Source organism: Quercus lobata, chromosome 12 (assembly GCF_001633185.2).
Source record: "Quercus lobata isolate SW786 chromosome 12, ValleyOak3.0 Primary Assembly, whole genome shotgun sequence".
Lineage (NCBI taxonomy): Eukaryota > Viridiplantae > Streptophyta > Magnoliopsida > Fagales > Fagaceae > Quercus > Quercus lobata.
This window is the reverse complement of record NC_044915.1, coordinates 38,462,005-38,471,714: the sequence shown is the minus strand read 5'-3', so window position 1 is coordinate 38,471,714 and position 9,710 is coordinate 38,462,005.

The window sequence follows — 9,710 nt, the reverse complement described above, 5'->3', positions numbered from 1 at the left end:
ATAAACATGTGTGTGGCGTAGAATCTAGAATGTACATAGAGCACTTCATTCTTAAGATGATTGTACTTTGTAGTCGATCAGGCATTGCATTGTGTGCTATTTATATAAGCGTGTGTGATCCATATTGACTCTAAAACTAAGGGTCCGGTTAACATGTATTGAAGTGAATTGGTTAAGGCTTAAATGTTTATTAGAATTTATCAACTATTTTTTGGGAGTCAGATAGACAACATTTATGTATTGTTTGTTTATTTGATTTTACTATTCTCAATGCAATGGAATCCGCTTAATTCCTCTTTATCTAGTACAATCGAACACTTAATTGTTAACATATTTCTAAAATTAATATATTGGAAAAGTTAGATTTTTTGTAGGATTAATGGTAGAGAAATTTGTTTTAAGAAATTATTAAACTAAAGGATTAAGTAATTGTAGCACGGCAATTCTTATATATATATTTTTTATTTTTTTATTTTTTTGATAAATTCTTATATATTTATTGATTAGACTGAATGATGAAAAGAGTGGTTAAGAACCATTAAACCGGATTGTGGGGATAAAAATGAGGAGTGATTTACTCCTCTAACATATAAGGGTTTTGTTTGTGGCTCATGTTTGGTCAACTAAATGCATTTGTGCGTCTTCGTCTTCCTTTCTTTTTATAATTGGATAATAAATCTTCTTTTCCTTTCTTTTCTTTCCTGAACGACACCTTGATGATTTGATGGGGACTACAGATCCTATAAGTAATCCATTCCTTGCACCTGGATCAAAAATGACCAATCCATTAAGACACTAGGGTAGACAGCTAGTCCATGCACATGCACTTTATATTTGCGTGCTTCTTTTTTATTCATCAATCATTATCCCTACATAACACGTACCCATTAAAAATTTCATTAGAATACTTCCTTTGCTTCAAGTTCCAAATTTTCAAGGCAGAAGATAGCTGCAGCTTTGAAAATGTAATATATATCCGTAGACCGTAGTCTAGTCAAAAAGCTACCATAATAAAAAAAAATTACTGCTATAAAATGTTCGCTATTCTAAACACATGCATTTCCTTTTTCCTGCATAAGTCTATATTATTTTCTGTTGACACACCCTAAAGGAATCACTTTCATTCACACTAGGAATCAAGCAGTTTTTAATGAATTCTCTCCTGAGAGCAAACGTAGGTAATAAAATGATTTTAGCACCATTGGCGTTGCTTAAATTAGTTAATTAATTACCATTGTCCTTAATTTTATTTTTTTAATGAAGAATTCGCGTTTCTAGGAATCCATACTTCATAAAGTGGTTCAAGTATACCCCAACGTACATTCTTTTTTATCACATGAATCTCTTTACTTAACCTTTGAAAAAACAAACAAAACAAAGAAACACGTCAATAATTTAGGTTTGAGTTTTTGATTCGTGGTTGCAAATTAAACATGTACTCCAAGAAAATTTTGTTTTAATTTTCTTTCTTCCCCCCTTCCATTTTAAGTTTTTGGTTGTATGGAGATGTCACATGAGGTTATACGTATACCGAAATACTTTCATATATTAGTCAAAGATCATATATGTACATAGCAACAGTTAATACGCAGTAGCCAAAACTCAGCTAAACCGTCCAACAAGTTGCCCAAATAAGCAAAATTGGCCAGCTAATAGTGTGTGCACTATGCACAAGAAGCAAAGCTTCTTGTCCAAAATCCCATATTCAATCCCTAGCACAAGTACAGAAGCCAACAAAACATGTGCTAAAGGTAGCAATTGTCACGCATACACTGTATGTATGGATTCCTGGCATTCAATGCATTGTCCAGCACAGTGCAACGGCAATTTGTCATGCAAAAACTACCAAAATTTGGGCCAGAACACAAATCTCCAATGAAGTAACCAACAATTTAGGAAGCTAGCACTATATGTGCAACTAGTAGCTAGTGGCTAAAAATATATAGCCCCCCTTCCAGTCATAATGACATGCTAAAAGGTCTTCATACAGACTTCTTTTTGAGAAGAACTTCATACAGACTTAAGGAAACAATATTTATAAACATTTCTTTTATCTTACTAGAAGAAGTAAGCTCTTCAGAGCTCAAAGGCACATAACTTGATACCTCATTTTGGCCCTTTTCCCAACAAACCCCAAAGCACCCAATTCTAAAGCCCCAAAACACCAAACTTAGGGCTTGGCAATCTTACATATATCATAAGAAAAATCTTGTTATACATTTGCTATTGCACACTTTGCACCTACTCTCTTTTAAAAACACACTTTATACGTACTCCCTTTTAAAAACACATTTTTAAAGGTAATATGTGATAACCATTCCTTTACACTGTATATGTGAAAGACAATGCCCTAATCAATACTTACAGTGTATGCACAGTGTGATTTGCTTATCATCCAAGTTCATCCCCCTGGCCCCTAACACAAACATGGAAACCTACACATAAAGGTAGTATGTTCCATAATCATTACTCTACACTGTTTGTGTGAAAGACAATGCCCTTAATCAATACTTAATAGTGTATGCATAATGTGATTTGCTTATTGTCCAAGTTCATCCCCTAACACAAGCATGGAAACCGACACAAAAAATGTGAAACCCTCTATTTATACACTATATGCACAACTAATTTAATAAGATAATCATTACTTTCCCAACCACTGCATGAATGCTCTGTCGAGTATAATGTTAACAGCTTGCTGCACATACCGTGTATGTGCGGCCAACAAGGCTGATTTTCATTATAAAAAGCAACTTGATGATATCCGACAAGATGCGAGAACTACTCAAAGAGAGAGATGAAACATAGGGAAGTGATAAAAAAAAATTTCTAGTATAGGAAAGATTTCTTGAAAGCTTCCTTAGAAACTAGCTCTCCAGAGTTTGGCTAGACAATTGAAAAGGAAACTTTTCGAAGTAGTTCAAAGACAAAGATTTTCGGGTGAGTGAACTTTGTCTAATAAAAACATATATTATGCTTTTCTTTTTCTTTTAATTGTGGGTTTATTACGTGAATAATCGTCCTCATTATGTTGGTGGAAAAAGGATTCTCTTCATTTGAAATGGATCATTAATAATGCTACTTTGGTGGGCTTATGGAACACATATATATTAGGTTAACTTAATCACAAAGAATCAAAGAAAAACACGTGAAAAAAAAAAAAATTAGGATGCATAAAGAAAGATATATCAGTGGCCATTAATGCAGCCTAGCACTCGTGAGCCCTGCTAGGTTTGAGAAAATGGTGGAAAAGTTGGTTGCCTCTAGAGAAAAGGATGCAAACCTCAGCCAAAAATAACAACAATAAAAAGAAAGGAAAGGAATCAAAGGATGCAAGAATGGGTGTTTTTAACTTTTATGTCTCTTGCTAACCGTGATAAATTCAGAGTGTATATTTTGATAAAGATAAATTTATAATGTAATAAGTTAGGGGATGCTCACAGCCAATATATTACATCATTTGGTGGATTAGCAGGCCTCTACATATGTTTATTATTAGTTATTAACTTATTATTAATAGGAAATGAGGAAAAAAAAAATGTTATTAATAAGAGATTGTTACAACCAATCGAGAATAGAAAAGTCAATCACTTATTACTTCAGGAATGATAGGAAATTAAAATTGAAGTAGGAAAACATAAAGAAAAGCTAGAACTTTGAACTCAGAATGTTTGCACAAAAAAGAAAGTTCATACTTGTTATATAAAATTCTACATCTAGAAGATTCTCTTCTTTGCACTCGAAAGCAAAATTGACCATAGATGTATAGGCTTTCATCGGTTTTTTTTTTTTTTTGGCTAAAAGCCTTTCATTGCGTTTGCTCCGAAAAGCAGGCAGTTTACTTTCACTCAGAGTATCCAAGACTAATTGTTGGAAGGATTTGAAAGCTTTTCCTAGCTCTAAACATGGCATACTCTGATACTCATTATATTTATTGTACAATAATATGGAATATTCCTGGTTTACTGGGTAGTTTTGTTCGTTAGCATTCTGGTTAGTTTTCTTATTCGGCAGTTACTATTCAGTCTATTTGTCTTGGCATGTTAGCATGCACAATGCCACATTAAATAAGTGGGAGCTAACACTAACATGGATGGGTTCTGTTGGTATTTTAACTATTGTATGAATTGAATCAAAGTTAGCATCATGCCTCCACAAGTATATAACTTTCACCTGATCCAAAGTAGGCTTCATGTGCTGCAAATAATTTTAAAAAATAAATACCATCTAATTCGACATTTTGCAACTGCGTTTAACATGCTCTGCAACAACCCCATTTTGTTTCTTTTGTTAATCCATCACTCCTAATCCATCAATTTTCATGCAATTCTATCCTTACATATATGTCGTTTAGCAATGACTTTAGTGGTTTCAAAAATGTCTGATCGATGTAGACTAAACTATCATTTTCCCCAGTCATCCTTTGTCTTGTGTTTTGTTGTTTGCTACATTTAGGTAGTGACATAAGTTATTGGACGCAGTCAAACTTTTTTTTTTTAAATATTAATAAATCACTTGGAACTGAATAAAATAAGCACCAGCCTTGAGAGCTTTGATTGCTTATGAATTGCTTCGGTTCCCTAGTCGGATCGAGGTTGCTTTCCGAACTTGAGGTAGGCTCGAGAGGCCTTCGGCCACATTATTCTAGTAACGTTGGTTTAAGCAAATGAGCTACAACCCAAATTAAACGTCGAAATAAGGGTACTCATCCATGTCGCATGGCCTAAACTCAGTATTGATATAATGGGGTTCAGGCAATCAAATATGAAGTCACAAAGCTGCCAAGATATGTCGATTAAGGTCTCGGCTGGCTTCTGATAGGAGACATTTCAGCCTCTCAACCGAATTTATTTCCCCTAACTTAGCAATCATTAAATACTACGTATTTGACATAAAGATATGACTACGCTAGCTTCTGATGGGAGATATTTCAGCCTCTCAACTGACCCCATGGCCATGGGTTGTTACTTGTTAGTAATCATATTTTGCCTCATGATGAGAAGCACTACGCACACGCTAGTCATTTCAACCGACCTAGGGTAGCATAATGGCAAATGAGGACCAAATATCATCTTTCGCTTAAATATTTAACAATTTATTACTGTTTGTAAAATATTTAGCAATTTATCACATTTTTACAATTCGAGTTTGTGAAACTCAAGTTTGACATATAACTCAAATTTCAAAAACTTGAGTTTCAAAAAAATGTCATGGTAGCACCCGTTAACCTGTATTATTTTAATTAAAGAAAGTTATGTACATAGAACTTGAATTTGTGAAACTCGAATTCCTTATAACATGTACGTGTTGCTCAAGTTTATAAAACTCAAGTACCATAAAAATGAGGTCCATGTCTCTAAAACTGGAGTCCACTTCATAATTATCATAAAACTTCTCACCAAAGTGGCCGAATAACTTCCTTTTCTTTAGTCTATTTCTTTTCTTCTTTTCCTTCAGCTTTTCTTCTTCACTTTAGCGTGTCCCACACGCAGAAGGCCACATCTCTGACATGAAGTAAAGCTTGTGAGACAAGCTCCTTAAATGAGTCTTTGAGTTGTCTACCCTAATGACCAAACTTGCTCCCGAAGGATGGTGTGGTTTGACTAGTTCCAACCGAGGCTTAGGTAAAAACAATGAAATGAGAAAAGAAAATGAGAGATATAGAGACATAGGAATCTGAGTTTATCTCCCACTTGTTCAAATTTGTAAGAGCATTCACATCAGCTCGTTTAAAAGATTCCGTCTATTTTATACCAAAAACCTACTTTTTCTATTTTACACTATCACTTTTACAAAACATCCACATCAGTTCATCTATTCTATCACCCCTCTTATTTAAATAATCAATTTACTTAATTATTTTATTATTTCTCTCACCTCACCCGTTTTAATACACGCTCTCTCTCCTTCTCCATCATATTTTCTGATTTCTCTCTCTCTCTTCTATCTCTCCATACCCGGTCTCTCCCTCTCGGTCTATCTCTCTATCTTATCTCTCTCCCTCTCGGTCACAAACCAATCCACATCATCACAGCTCCGATCACAAGCATCGATCCACAACTCCGATCACCGATTCACAGCACCGATCCACAGCTCCGATCACAAGCATCGATCCACAGCTGCACCGATCCATAGCTCTGAGCTCCGATCAAGACCCATACCCACGAGCTCCGACTAAGCGAGACCCACGAGCTCTGACCAAGCGAGACCCACGAGCTCCGATCATTCCGATAAGCACCGATCTGTCTCTTTTTTGTTTTTCCGTTTGGGTTTGTTTGTTTTTCCGTTTAGGTTTTTTTTTTTTTTTTTAGCAAGTATATCTCTGTGTTGGTTTTTCTGTGAGGATGTGTTTGTGTGCATTTGAGGAAAAGATTTTTTTTTAGCAAGTATATTTCTGTGTTGGTTTTTCTGTAAGGATGTGTTTGTGTGCATCTGAGGAAAAGATTTTTTTTTTTAGCAAGTATATTTCTATGTTGATTTTTCTATGAGGATGTGTTTGTGTGCATCTGAAGGAAAGAAGATGAGGAGTTGAGGTCATTGTGCACGGAGAAGAGAGAGAAAAATTGGTGCGAACGGAAATTAATAAAAAACTAAATACACATGCTACAGTGCCCGTGTAAATTTACACGGGTACTGTAACTCGTTGAAAATTTTAGATGATTATGCATGATTTTAGATGGACTGATGTAGTGTGTTTTTTGCTTCAAAATGTGTAAAAATGGTCAAAATGTGTATTTTACACATTTATACACAATTATGCAAGAGCTAATGTGAATGCTCTAAGCGACTCAAGTTCCATGTAGATTTTTAAATTATAAAATGTCAAATCAACTTTTGCCACAATGTCACATTTTTTTGAAATTTGATTTTCATAAACTCGAGTTCTATGTAGAACTCGAGTTTCATGAACTTGAGTTTCAAAACAGTGATAAATTGTTAAATATTTCGCAAACAGTAGTAGACTGTAAAATATTTCAATCAAAGATAGTATTTGGCCATTTTGGCTGGCAAATGAACCATAATTCATTTGTTGAAACTTTTTTTTTTTTTTGAAATAATTACAATATGTTGCTAATCCTATAATTCAAACTATTTCCCTCCAAAACCTCCCAAACATTTTGTGTATGGAAAAGTGTCAAATCAACTACAAGTTCAATTTGTTGAAACTTGAAAAAGTTAATCCATTATATTATCTATAAATATCCCTTTCAGCTCCTATTAAAAAAAAAAATACCCCTTCAGTTCCTCCACGCAAGGGGTTAAACAATCTTTATTTCTAACAACCATTATTTTTCCACACATTAATTAAACACCCATTAACTACATCAGTTGATCTTAGACTTAGAAGAAAGATTGTATGCCACCTTTTTGTAGCTCAATGACCAAAATTTTGTCCCGAAGCGAAGCCCTTGTCTAACCGAGAGTTTCGGATTGTAGTTCTCTCTTTTAAAAAATCCACTCCCACCCCCCTACAGAAGCCATGGATTGTTGCTTTCCCATGAATCCCTCTTTAAAACAAAAAACAAAAAAAAAAAAAAATAGGTGACTGTCTCATATAATGATATAATTCAATGAGTCCGGTTAATGTGCTTTCCCATGAATCCCTCTTAAAAAAAAAAAAAAAAAAGGTGATTGTCTCATATAATGATATAATTCAATGAGTCTAGTTAATGTATGGAATGCACATCCTCTGTCTCATATTGTGCTTTACCAGTTTTATTATGCCACGCATCTTTTTTATGTTTTTAACGCATAATAAAACTGGTAGAGCACAATGTGAGACAGAGAAGCTGAAACAGAGGATGTGCCGTGTGCGTTCTTGTTTTTGGGGGTTAGTTTTTGTAGTTGTAAAGGTATTTGTCTGTGAGTTAGCAAAAGAAAGATAAGTAAAGAACAATTAGAGAAGAAGAGGCAATACCCTGGACTTGCAAGCCTCCTAGCCCTTACAAAATTGTGGCAGTAAGTTTTTCAAAAAAACGATTAATTCTAAAAGAATGAACCTTTATTAAAATCACTCACCTCATTATATTCAGGAATCTTAGATTTTATAAAAATATCTTATGAAATGAAATTCAAGTTAGATAAATAAGTACCAAAATATTATAGTCACTAGCCACATTTTTTTCTTCTCTTTCACCTTATTTCTCTCTATCGCTCTTGCTATAGTTACAGATCGATTTACCAAGAGTGAAAAGATTATCAACATTATCCAGATTCAGGGCATTATTCAGTGCGGCTGATGCTATTGAAGATGTGAGGGATCCAAGTGAAAGAAAAAAAGAGAGGAAAATTTAAAGAGTTAGAATTTGAAGAAAAACGAATGTTAGAGTTAAAAAAAAAAAAAGATGCGTGTCATTATAAAACTGGTGGAGCATAATATGAGACAAAGAAGCTAAGATAGAGGACGTGTGTTTGTATCAAATCAAATCAAATGCACATCCTCTATCTCAGCTTCTTTGTCTCACATTGTGCTACATACGGAACGCACATCCTCTGTCTCAGCTTCTCTATCTCACATTATGCTCCACCAGTTTTATTATGACACACATCTATTTTATTTTTTTAACGCTAACTTTCGTAGAATTTGAAAAAACTGTCAAAAAAAGTTATTCACTTTTTCTTTTTTTTTTCTAAAAAGTTTCCTTAAATGGTTTCCTAATATATGCCAAAGGGCATATATTAGTAAAACCCTAATTCAATATAGCTAAACACACTAATTCAATATAGCTAAACACAGCCTTATTTATAGGCTCAAAAATTCTGCCAAGATTTGTGATATAATAATTTGATCGAATTTCCGTAATTGGTAGGTGTAGAATATTGAATTGGGTTAGTGCGCCAGTTTTGGTAAAAGGAGAAAGTTCAGAATCAGAGTTCTCAACTTAGGGATCGAATATGTGGACAACCCACGCACAGCGAAAAACATAAAAGTGAAAAACCATGGAAGTGAACGAGGGGTTGCATTAATGTGCTAAGCGAATAAACAATTCTACCCCAAAATAGGTAAAAGTAGAGAGGTCCTGATGTAGTTTAATCCTAAAGCAGAAAGGCACAAAAGGGTTAGTCTACGAGACCATCTGCACAAAACCGGTTAAAGCACTTAAAGGCATCACTTGAAAAAATTCAAGTTATAAACAATTATAGCATATGGAAAAGTAAGGTGAAAATAGCCAAATACCACGTTTTGGCAAAATTTATGACAATCTAGCATTGTTTTGGAACTAAATAGCAATCTACCACTTTTATAGTACTCGAGTTTCTCAAACTCGAGTTCCTAGTGAGCATTCCACTGTGGCACTAGTTGAGCTGGATTTTTGGGATTAAAAAATGCCAGCTAGTACTCGAGCCTCTTAAACTCGAGTTGTGTGTCTTGCACATGAGTTTGGTGGACTCGAGTACTGTGTAATCATACATAAACAGTACCCGAGTTCCACAAACTCGAGTATGGCTCGGGTTCCACATAATTTTAGTCCACCAAACTCGAGTTCAGTGGACTCGGGTATGGTCAAAACACTTTTTTGCCCCTGTTTTTAACACCCACTCAGTCTAAATCTCCCTCTCTCCCACTCAATCTTACTCTCTCATCACTCTCACTTTCTCAATCTCCCTATCACTCTCTCAATCTTACTATCATCTCGCTCTCACTCTCCCACACGCTCTCAATCTCCCTCTCAGTCTCGCTCTCGCTCTCACTCTCAATCTCCCTCTCG